Source organism: Moschus berezovskii, chromosome 21 (genome assembly GCF_049115385.1).
Source record: "Moschus berezovskii isolate FMDL1 chromosome 21, NW_MosBer_1.0, whole genome shotgun sequence".
NCBI lineage: Eukaryota > Metazoa > Chordata > Mammalia > Artiodactyla > Moschidae > Moschus > Moschus berezovskii.
In genome coordinates this window covers 36,759,210-36,768,662 of record NC_142480.1, presented here as the reverse complement: position 1 = coordinate 36,768,662, position 9,453 = coordinate 36,759,210, and the positions used below count along the sequence as shown (strand labels likewise).

General features: G+C 53.9%; 1 protein-coding gene across 2 annotated transcripts in view; it reads left to right on the top strand.

Annotated features, from left to right (window-relative positions):
• The first annotated feature begins 1,223 nt into the window (after window positions 1–1,223).
• The window catches only part of SIN3A (SIN3 transcription regulator family member A), a 64,242-nt gene continuing 56,012 nt past the window's right edge, over window positions 1,224–9,453 (top strand). Inside the window, exon 1 of one of the 2 annotated variants that reach the window (XM_055418114.2) lies at window positions 1,224–1,261. The gene's annotated coding sequence lies outside the window, so the exon portion shown is untranslated. Of the gene's footprint in view, window positions 1,262–5,317; window positions 5,554–9,453 lie in introns of those variants that run through there. The other variant, XM_055418113.2, reaches the window with a different exon arrangement.

The following is a 9,453-nucleotide window of genomic DNA, read 5'->3' as shown; positions in this document are numbered from 1 at the left end:
ATTCCCTCGCCAAAAAAAAAAAAAAAATTACAGATGATCCAGGGAGGCATCTGAGTCAGAATTTTGACTTTAGAGCTGCTGAAAGTAGGAAGGGTTTCTGGATTGGGGGACCAGGAGAGAGACAAGAAACATCTTGGCTCCCTCCACCTACCCCTCCCACCAGAAGATGTACCTCTGTAGTCTTCAAACCCGTCATTATAACAGGCTTTCTGCCTCACCTTGCTGCTTGTAGGCACCCTTCTTTCAACCCACCCTCAGAATTCATCTAGCTGCTGGGATGTTGAGCATCTTAAATGGTAGTTCTGGGCCTGTGGTCCTGTGACCCAGCATGCTGCTTGTACATTCTGAAGTGGAAGAATTTTAACAAGATAGAAAAGTCTTCTGCTCTTTGACTCCATCTTTCCAACTCTGGTTTTCATTACTATAGCCACACTTGAAGCTTTTAATACTGCTTTGCATTTATCATTTTGTGTGCTTTGCTGAAAATGAGTTAGTTGCCCCTCCGTTTCTGCCTGAGTGCCACCTCCTCCGTGAAGGCTTCACCCAGTTTTCCTCAGCTAGAATAATCTCCCTGCTCTGAGCCTCTGGAGGTGTCTCTATACACATTTCCAGATTGCCTTAGCTCTTTCTGTACCCTCTCTTCAGCTAGGTCTGGAGCCCTGAGCGGGCACAGAGTGAGCGGCTCATTCAGTTTCTGTAACGGCAAAAAGCAGCAGGTGCGGTATGAACGTGTCTGCCTCACCCCTTTAGGTGCTCAGGCAAGTGCCTGTTACCCCGAAGGCAGGACTTGCTGCTTACACCGCTCATTTTTTAGGCAGGCGCCGGACGGTTAGGTTACACAGCCAGGGGAGTCGGGACATTCCAGTCAGTCGCTAGGGTATCCTTACCCGCCCCCTCTGCCCAGTTCCAAATGGGGTGTGTGTAAGAAGGATGTGGGGGCCGGGTAGCCCCAATAGCTCCTCCTCCAGGTTCACCCAGCGGATCTTCGAGTCCCAGGAGGTCTCCTTCCAGTCCAAGGGCCTCAAGTAACTCCAGGCGGCGGTGCGGTAGAGATGGGGCCCTCTGCCATGGTTGCGCCTCCCACTCACAGCTAGTTTAATTAATTTATTTCTATTTTTTGGAGGGAGGGGGCGTTCAATGAAGGGGAAGAGGTGGAGCAAGGGGAGGAGGCGGGCCCAGGATGACTGACGCGAGCACCGGGGAGCCAATGGCCTGTGGGGGGCGTTCCCCCCCATTCAGGACTCCTCGCCTGGCTCGGAAGGTATGTTAAACAGCTGCTTTTAATTTGGTCTCCCCAATCTCCGGCGTTTGGGGGGCTTGTTTGCCGGCTGGTCCCTTTGACCAGTCAGCCATGGTGCAGGCGCCGCGGGCCCTGGGACGGAGCTAGGGGAGGCTTGGAGTCCGGCGGCCGAGGGAGGCGAGGGGCAGGCCAGGAAGGAGAGCTCTTGGCGCCGCCCGCTCGCCAGTGTGTGTTTCCAAGCCGGGCCGGATCCGCGGGGAGGGGGTCGACCCGACCCGGGGTCGCCAGTGTGCCGGCCGTGCTGCCTAGTTTATTTCACCGAGCGGTCGGTTTCGGTAGGTTTCGGCGGCGGGCTGGGTAAGGGGCCGGCAGAAGGAGATCCCTCGCGGTCCTGGAATGCCTTAAAAAATTATTGTAAAGAAGAAAAGAGGGGAGATTTCCGTACACCGACTAGAACCGGGCCCGAGCTGCGGCGCGCGGGCTCGGCAGGGGGCGGTGGCCTGAGCTCTGCCGGCCGGGCCCACCAAACCGCCCGGAGTTGGTCGAGAGCTGGAGTTAGCGAGCGAGCCCAGGCCCGCAGCTTTCCCCGCTAACCACGCTGGGCGAGGGCGGCAGCCGCCCAAGGGTTTTGTTTCTGTCCGCAAACTTGTCGGAGGGGGCGGTGGGCGCGCTCAGAAGAGGCGCGGGCTCCTTGGGCCCGCGGTTGTTATGGACTCTGGGGGCGGGGGCAACGCCGGACTTGCGGGAGGGGCGGTCGGGGGCGGGGGAGGCCACCGGAAAGAGCCCCAGCGCCTCGGCAGTAGACCCTTGCGCCGGCCTGGGCTCTCCGAACTCCCGGGCCGTGGCAGGAGAGCCAGCGTTCGGCGCCGGAACCCGGCCCGGGGGTGTGGAAAACCTCCAGGAACTCGGCGGCTTCGACCCGCAGCCCCAGCTGATCCCTTTGCAAATATGGAGCTGCCTCCTTCCCCGCCCACCCCAAGGCGGCGACGGCGGCTCCTTTCCCCTCCCCCTGCCGTACTGCTCGCCCGCGGAAGGGGCGGGGGCGGGGGCACCGGCGAGTGAGCGCGCCCACGAGGGGGTAGCCTGAAAGGGGCAGTGAAGGTCGGAAACTGGGCAAACAGTCTCCACGCTCGGAATCGGGAAAAGGAAATGCATCAGCGGGCGGGAGGGGCGCGGGGGGCGCGCCTGTCAGCCGGGATGGCGGCCGCGGGCTGGGGGGCGGGGCGCCGGCGCGAACCGCGGAGGTCGGGCGGGGCGACGCCAGGAGAGGAGGCGCAGGGGCCCGGCCCTTGGAGCGCCAGACTACCTCTGCTTCCACTCCTGGGCCTAGCCTGTTTACTATACTCGGGCGACGGCTTGTGCAACCGGCCTGGAGGCGAGCTGAGGGGCGGGGCCTTCCCTTCTCTCTTCCACCCGTCTCGGGCTTCTTCAGAGGGCCCGCCTTCTCTTGTTTTCCACTGGCTGGGCGAGGCTCCCTTTTTTCCTGCTCGGTTGTTGATTGGATGACATTCTTCCCAGCTCCGCCTATCGGAGGCCGGGCTGGAGTTTAAGTTGCTAGGATTTTTTTCCGTGAAGGGCGGAGGGAGGATTCCTGCGGCTTACGTGAGGCGCAAGGGTCCGCCCCTACTTCTGATTGGTGGGCTGGATAGCCCCGCCCCTACGGGGAGCGAGCTTGGAGAGGGAAGCCCACCCATGTTCCCCGCCCCCTCCCCTAGCGTGTGTGCGCGCTCAGCACATGTGTAAGGCGCGCCTTGCTCCTCCGAACAGTCCTCCCGCCCGGAAGTCCCGGGCTTGGAGCGCTTAGCAAGGGGGGCGGGGAGAACCGAGAAGGCACACGATGTTTCCTCCAAGGCTCGAGATCTGGTAGCCTTCGCTTTGAAGTTAGGGGTTAACGGTGTAGGGTGGCTTTGGGGGGCTTTGCTCTCGCGGTTCTGCAAGGGTTGGGAGGAGGGGGTGTGGTCTGTCCTTCCTCGCCAAGTAAAGTTCTGATCCTGCATCCTGGCTTTTCTCGCGACTCAACTTCCCGGAGACCGCCCTAAGCCTAAGTTTCAGAACGCTGCGGACGCTGCCGGTGTGTTTTCTTTCCAACACAAGGCAGCCGCTGTCCTTACTAAGCTTTATGAAAACCGCTGAGCAACCTAGGATTACCGTGGATGCCTTAGGCAATATCCAGGGCAGCTCACCCCCTGCTGACAGAGAAGTCGAGGGCGGCCCAATTCTGCTAGAGTTCCAAATGGTTCTTGATGTCCAGGTGGGAACGCCGTGTGGCACCCAGTGCAAGGAGCGGAAGAAGGCCCGGTTCTGCGTATTTGCCGTTTCTTCGTAACCTCCTAGAGGTCTCGTTTGTTTCGTCTGTGTGACTTTTTGAGCTCCGTCCTGGGGCAGGGTCTGGCTCCCTGGGAGATTGTTCCCATCTGTCGGCTATTGATGAAGTTTACAGTTTGCTGCCTTGTCCTTCCGGTTTGGAGTCCGGCCCACCTGTTGCCAGCGCTCATTTCTTGTGGTCTCCAGCGGATTACGAAGGAAGGACAAGAAAGGACCTGGGAGTGAGCTACCTGGGGCCTGTCTCTTGGATACGGACTCGGCTCTCTTGGAGTAGTCTTTTTGCGGAAGAGAGCGGGAAAACTCTAGTCCCGCCCCCTCCTCTCCTGGCGCTCCGTGAGCGCCCCCCAAAGCAAGGCCAGCGTCAGTTCGCCGTATTTAGTGAATAAATAAAAGCCCCCTAGATATCGCTAGCACCTCGTCTGTGTTCAAGGCCATATTACCTACACAGAAAGGGCCTAGGAACTGTCATTAACACTCGCTGATCAAGGAGGAGGGAACAGCTGTTCTTATTCCATTTCCAACTCTGGAACTTTTATCATTTCTCTGAAGTGTGGTGCAAGATTCATTTATGCCATGGCCTGTTTGGTCTCCTTTCTCAGTTCGTCGAGTCTGATGCCTCCAGATCTACCCTGGAGATCGCAATTGCCATACGCTTCACGCTCCGCCTTTCAGAGGCTTGCCAGGGCGTTGGCTGTTAGGGCCCTGCCCTCATTTTTGGTTATCTCCGCCCTCTTAGGACTGCATATTCAGGTTTAGGGAGTGTCGGTGTTAAAAGTATGCAGCCATCCCTAGCTGCGAGCTGATCAACCGCTGGAGCTATTCCTCAACTTTGATCTCCAGCCCTTAATTCTGTATTCTACTTACTGATAGGAGCTGTTGGCTGCTCCGCATATTTCTGTCTACAGGGAGGCAGTCTGCAGAAATGTAAATTGTAGAGAACTGGATGGGAAGGATGAGATTCTCTTTGCCTTTGTAAGGGGGTCCTCCACGGTGGCAATGCTGCTGCCTCTCCCTTTCAGATCCCAAGGCATCGGATTCCCGCTGCTACGCTCCGCATCACCTCCTGTTACAGGCCCTGGAACTCTCTGCGCTTCAGTCTCTAGTGTAAACATTCCACAAAAGGACTGCTAAGGTTCAGCCTCCTCGCGCAGGGCGGAGTCAGCTGCTTCCTAGACGGGCATCCTGGCCAATAGAGGCTCCTACCGGCGCCGAGATAGCCAGTCTGGTGGTTGGAGGCGGGGCCTGGCCCGGCAGTGTGGTAGGAGGAGCCTGCTCACGGACATTTTACCCCACATCGGTTACTTACCTTCCTGGGGCAGCCGGAGAGCTAGGGGTAGCCTTCCAATGCGGTGACCGGCGAGGGCGGGAGCTGAGTTTTTGGGCCTGTAGCTGAGACGGCACGGGGCGGGACATGTAGAATCTTCCAATGAGATGCGAAGAGCTTCCTCGCCTCCTCCAATAGTATTGTGGCTTGGGGGTGGGATTCAGCAATTCGTCTCCAATAGGCGGGGTTGAGTTAGGGAAGCTCCCCGCCAATAGGGGCGTGGAGAAGGTAAGCGGCTCCCCCCTCCCCTCCCAGCCGGGGGGGAAGGGGCGGGCATCAGCAGGCAGAGCGCAGCGATTGGCTATATCTTTGACGGGCGGATAGTACGGCCTGTGCGGAGCGAAGTTGAGTCTTCCCTATGCGGGGCGGGCCGGGCGAGTGGGCGGGATTTCCCGGGTAACAGAGAAGCGGCCGCGGCGGTAGAGGCGGCGGAGACGGTTTCTCCATCTTCCCCCCCTCCCCTTCCCCCCTCGGAGTTTCCCTCCCTCCCTCCCTCCCTCCTTCCCAGTCTGGGCACTGGGGCCTGTGGCCGCTCCGTTAGCGGAGGGGCGGCTGCCAGTCCGCTTTGGCGGGCCTGTGCCCCGCGCGGTTCTTGGGGCCTCCCTGCCCCAGAGGCTCACGCCGAGAGAGACACGCAGTGAGGAGCGGCCGAAGCAGCTTTGCGGTGAGAGCACGCCGGGCCGGGGTCGGGGCGGGGAGCCTGGTGGCGGGTAACGCCGGAGCGAGGGTGTGTATTTGGGGGGGGCTGACCTCCTCGGCTTCCCGTAGAGCAGGAGGGCGGGAGGCGTGTGGATGTGTGAGGGGGGTGGGGGGCGGAGCGGGGTAGCTCTCGGTGCGGGAGGGGGAGGAGAGCGTAGTCCCGGTGCGCGCGGAGGGGGCGGGCTCTCGCGCCGCCGCTCAGGGGCGGGGCCGGCGCGCGCGTGCGATTGTGGAGAAAGGGGCGGGGCTGGGCCCTGCGCTGAGTGCTCTTTGCCGCCGACCACCCCTCCAGTCCTCCCTGGTTGGGCGGGGCCTCGGCTGGGCGGCCTAGCACTGGCCTGCTGGGGTTGGGGGACGGGCTGGGGGTCTCCCGCCTGTGGCTTCGGGGCGCGGCAGGGAGGGGGCGTGAAATCTGCCTTCCTCCGCCTTCCTGGGATCCGGTTGGCCGGAGGGTCCGTACGAATCGGCGATGCCACTCCCCCTGACCGTCCTCCCCCTTTCCCGGGTTTCCGCCTCCTTGGCAAGTGAGGCGGGGCTCGGGAAAGCCCGCTGTCCTGTCTGGCTGAGAGTCGCGGCGCCTAGCTCTGCCCCGCCCTACGTCTCCATAGGGTGGGAGGAGCCCCCAGACTGCGAACTGTGGAGGTGTCAGGACTTTCTCTTGTGCCTCGGCCAAGCCTTTTGCCTGGGGCCCGAGAGTCAGGTGCCAGAACTGTGGTCTCTGCTTTACTCGGTGAAGCATGGATGACACTGTGCAGCCTGGAGAGTGGGAGCGTGGTCCACTTCACGGCCCTCTTGGTTGTAATTCTTAGGGCGAGGTGCTCAAGGTCCTTTCGTTGCAGTCTGCGGTCGAGGGCTGCTTGTGCTGAGACCGTGCTTCCGCACCGGTGCTGGTTGCGGGGAGGGGCGGAGAGTCATCTGAGACTAGAAATGTGGCCGGGGACAACCTTTCCTGGAGTTCCCTTGATGTTGGGTTACCGAGGCTGTACGGGGCGGGGCTTCCTCTAAGCCAATGGGATGGTGGGTAGTTAGACTTGGCCACTGTTTCTTTGCCTTAGAACTTCAAATCCAGTCAGCCAAGGAAAGGCTGAGAAAGCTTCTCTTCACAAGACTGAGATTTAGAAAAGGAAGTGTTGGATTTGCGTTTTACTAAATGATTTTTTTTTATCAAAAACGGTGATTAAAAAAACCCTGAGACTTTGAATAAAATATTCCAGTTTCTTCAGCTCCTGCATTTTTTGAATGCCCTAATTGTACAGGTGGTCTGCTACTTAATTTCACAAATAAGTAAGTTGCAGTTGAGGTAACTTTAGGTGTTCTTGGAAAGCCTGGTTTTATGTAATTCTGTTAGAACATCTAGACCACTTTCTATTTATATTTATAAAGCATAGTGTTCTTGCCTTATTTTATTAGAGAAGGGTGAATTTGAGGTTAGTATATTGAGCCTTATGTATGTGACTTATGTACTGTTGTCCTGCAGCCTGTATTTGGAAATTGCCTTGGGACATTTCAAGGTTAATGAACACTTTAATTGAGGATTTTGCTCAGAGTTGAGACATTATCTTTTTTTTTAAATTTAATTGGAGGCTAATTACTGTACAGTATTGTAGTGGGTTTTGCCATACATTGACATGAACCAGCCATGGGTATACATGTGTCCCCCATTCTGAACCCCCCTCCCACCTCCCTCCCCATCCCATCTCTCGGTCATCCCAGTGCACCGGCCCTGAGCTCCCTAGACATTCTCTTTTTTTAAGAGAAATTACTTGTGTTTTTGATATTTTTCATCAGAAAATAAACATGGGACGAATATGTTTATTTATTCCTTAATATCTTATCAAGCCCTCTGGCTAGTTAGCTGAAGTTCAGTTCTGGATTTGTGCTTTGCTCATTTGGGACTGAGCGCTTGGTGTCCTGTGCTATACTCATGTGAAGAGATTAAGTCCCACCTTAGCTAAAGAAGTAGCAGTAGCAACAGTAACTTTAATTTGGTTAGTGGTGACTGTAGTAGAACTGGTGTGGAGACAGGAAACCTGGGTATTTTCCCGTTTCTATAAACTGATAAAGTTGGTGAGAATAGCGGAGAATTTCCATTGAGGAAAGTTTGGTCAGCATATAATTCCCACTATTTGTAATACTGTGTGCTGGGAAATGTAGAAGACCTAATTCATGCCCTTGACAACTGTGTGGTCTTATGGTGAGCCAGGGTCAGAAGTCCCACGTAGACGTTAAGAATTCAAGTAAGAGCCTAAATAATGCTGTATTAAGAAAGCTAATATCAAATATCAGTATCATATACTATAGTTTTGTCAAAGACCCTAAATAGATTTGCATTTTGTAATTAAGGTTTCACCTAAAGAGTAAAAAAAAAAACCACTTTTTTTTAGGAAGGGGATATGTAGTAATTTGATAAGATTGCTGGCAAAACATAGTCCTATTTACATCTTCGGTGCAAACAGACAAGATGCTGAAGAGCTTTGCCAGAGATGTTAATGGCTGTGAATTTTAGCTGGAATTAAAAGATTGTATCCATGGCATTCAGTAATCTAGCGCAGTGCTTTAAAAGGCTTTCTTACTTTTCTGGATAACTATCAATCAAGAATTTGTTAAGCTTTATTTTCTGTAGAGTCTTATAAAGATGATGTTAAATGCTTTTTCAAACTACACTTTGTCTCTCTTCTTGAGTAATAATAAGAACTTAACACTTACTGAGCCCTTTACTATGCCCCAGGCACTGACTTAAGTATTATACATTTATTAATGTTTAATACTCACTACAGCACTGTGTAGTAGGTACTGTGAAATCTGTTCTAAAGATGAGGAACAGTGGGACAGAGAAGTTAGACATATGGTAAATGGCTAATCCAGAATCTGAACCCAGGCATTCTGGTTATAGAGTCCAGGCTGTTAATGCTATACTCCAGCTGCCTCTGCTCTAAGGATAGTAAATGGAGAAGGAACAGTGTGGTGTTTGTTTTTTGCTAGTTGTAGTAAGACATATAGGAGAAGGCAATGGCAAGCCACTCCAGTACTCTTGCCTAGAAAATCCCATGGATGGAGGAGCCTGGTAGGTTGCAGTCCGTGGGGTCGCTAAGGGTCGGACACGACTGAGCAACTTCACTTTTCACTTTCCACTTTCACACATTGGAGAAGGAAGTGGCAACCCACTCCAGTGTTCTTGCCTGGAGAATCCCAGGGATGGGGGAGCCTGGTGGGCTTCCGTCTATGGGGTCACACAGAGTCGGACATGACTGAAGTGACTTAGCAGTAGCAGCAGTAAAACATATAAAATTTACAATTTTATCTATTTTTAAATGTGTGATTCAGTGACATTAAGTGCATACACATTGTTTAAGTGCAATCATCACCTCCATCCACATTTCATCTATCCATATGATAGATGTTTGGTTGTTTCCACTTCTTGTCTAAGTGGAACAGTGTCTTTTCCACTTCTTGTCTGTGCTGCTGTGAACATGGATAAATATCTCTTCAAGTACCTACTTCATATTCTTCTAGGTATATACCTGCAGGTGGAATTGCTAAGACATATGACAATTTTATGTTTAATTTTTGGAAGAAGCAGCAGTGTGCTTTTGAAGGCACGTTTGAGGGGGAAGATTGAGCTTCAGATTCTAAAGGTAAAATGAGTCAACATGCATTGTTGACCACCTTTTTTAAGTTGAGGTATAGTTGATGTACAGTATTATATAAATTTCAGGTGTACAACAAACAGTGATTCACAATTTTTTTAAGGTTATTGAACATCTTCTTAAATAGCTCTGGATTGACACAGGAAGAATCTTTGTCCCTGAAAAGTTTACATTCTTAGAAGGAAAGGTAGATATACATATAATGTGATTTTTACTAC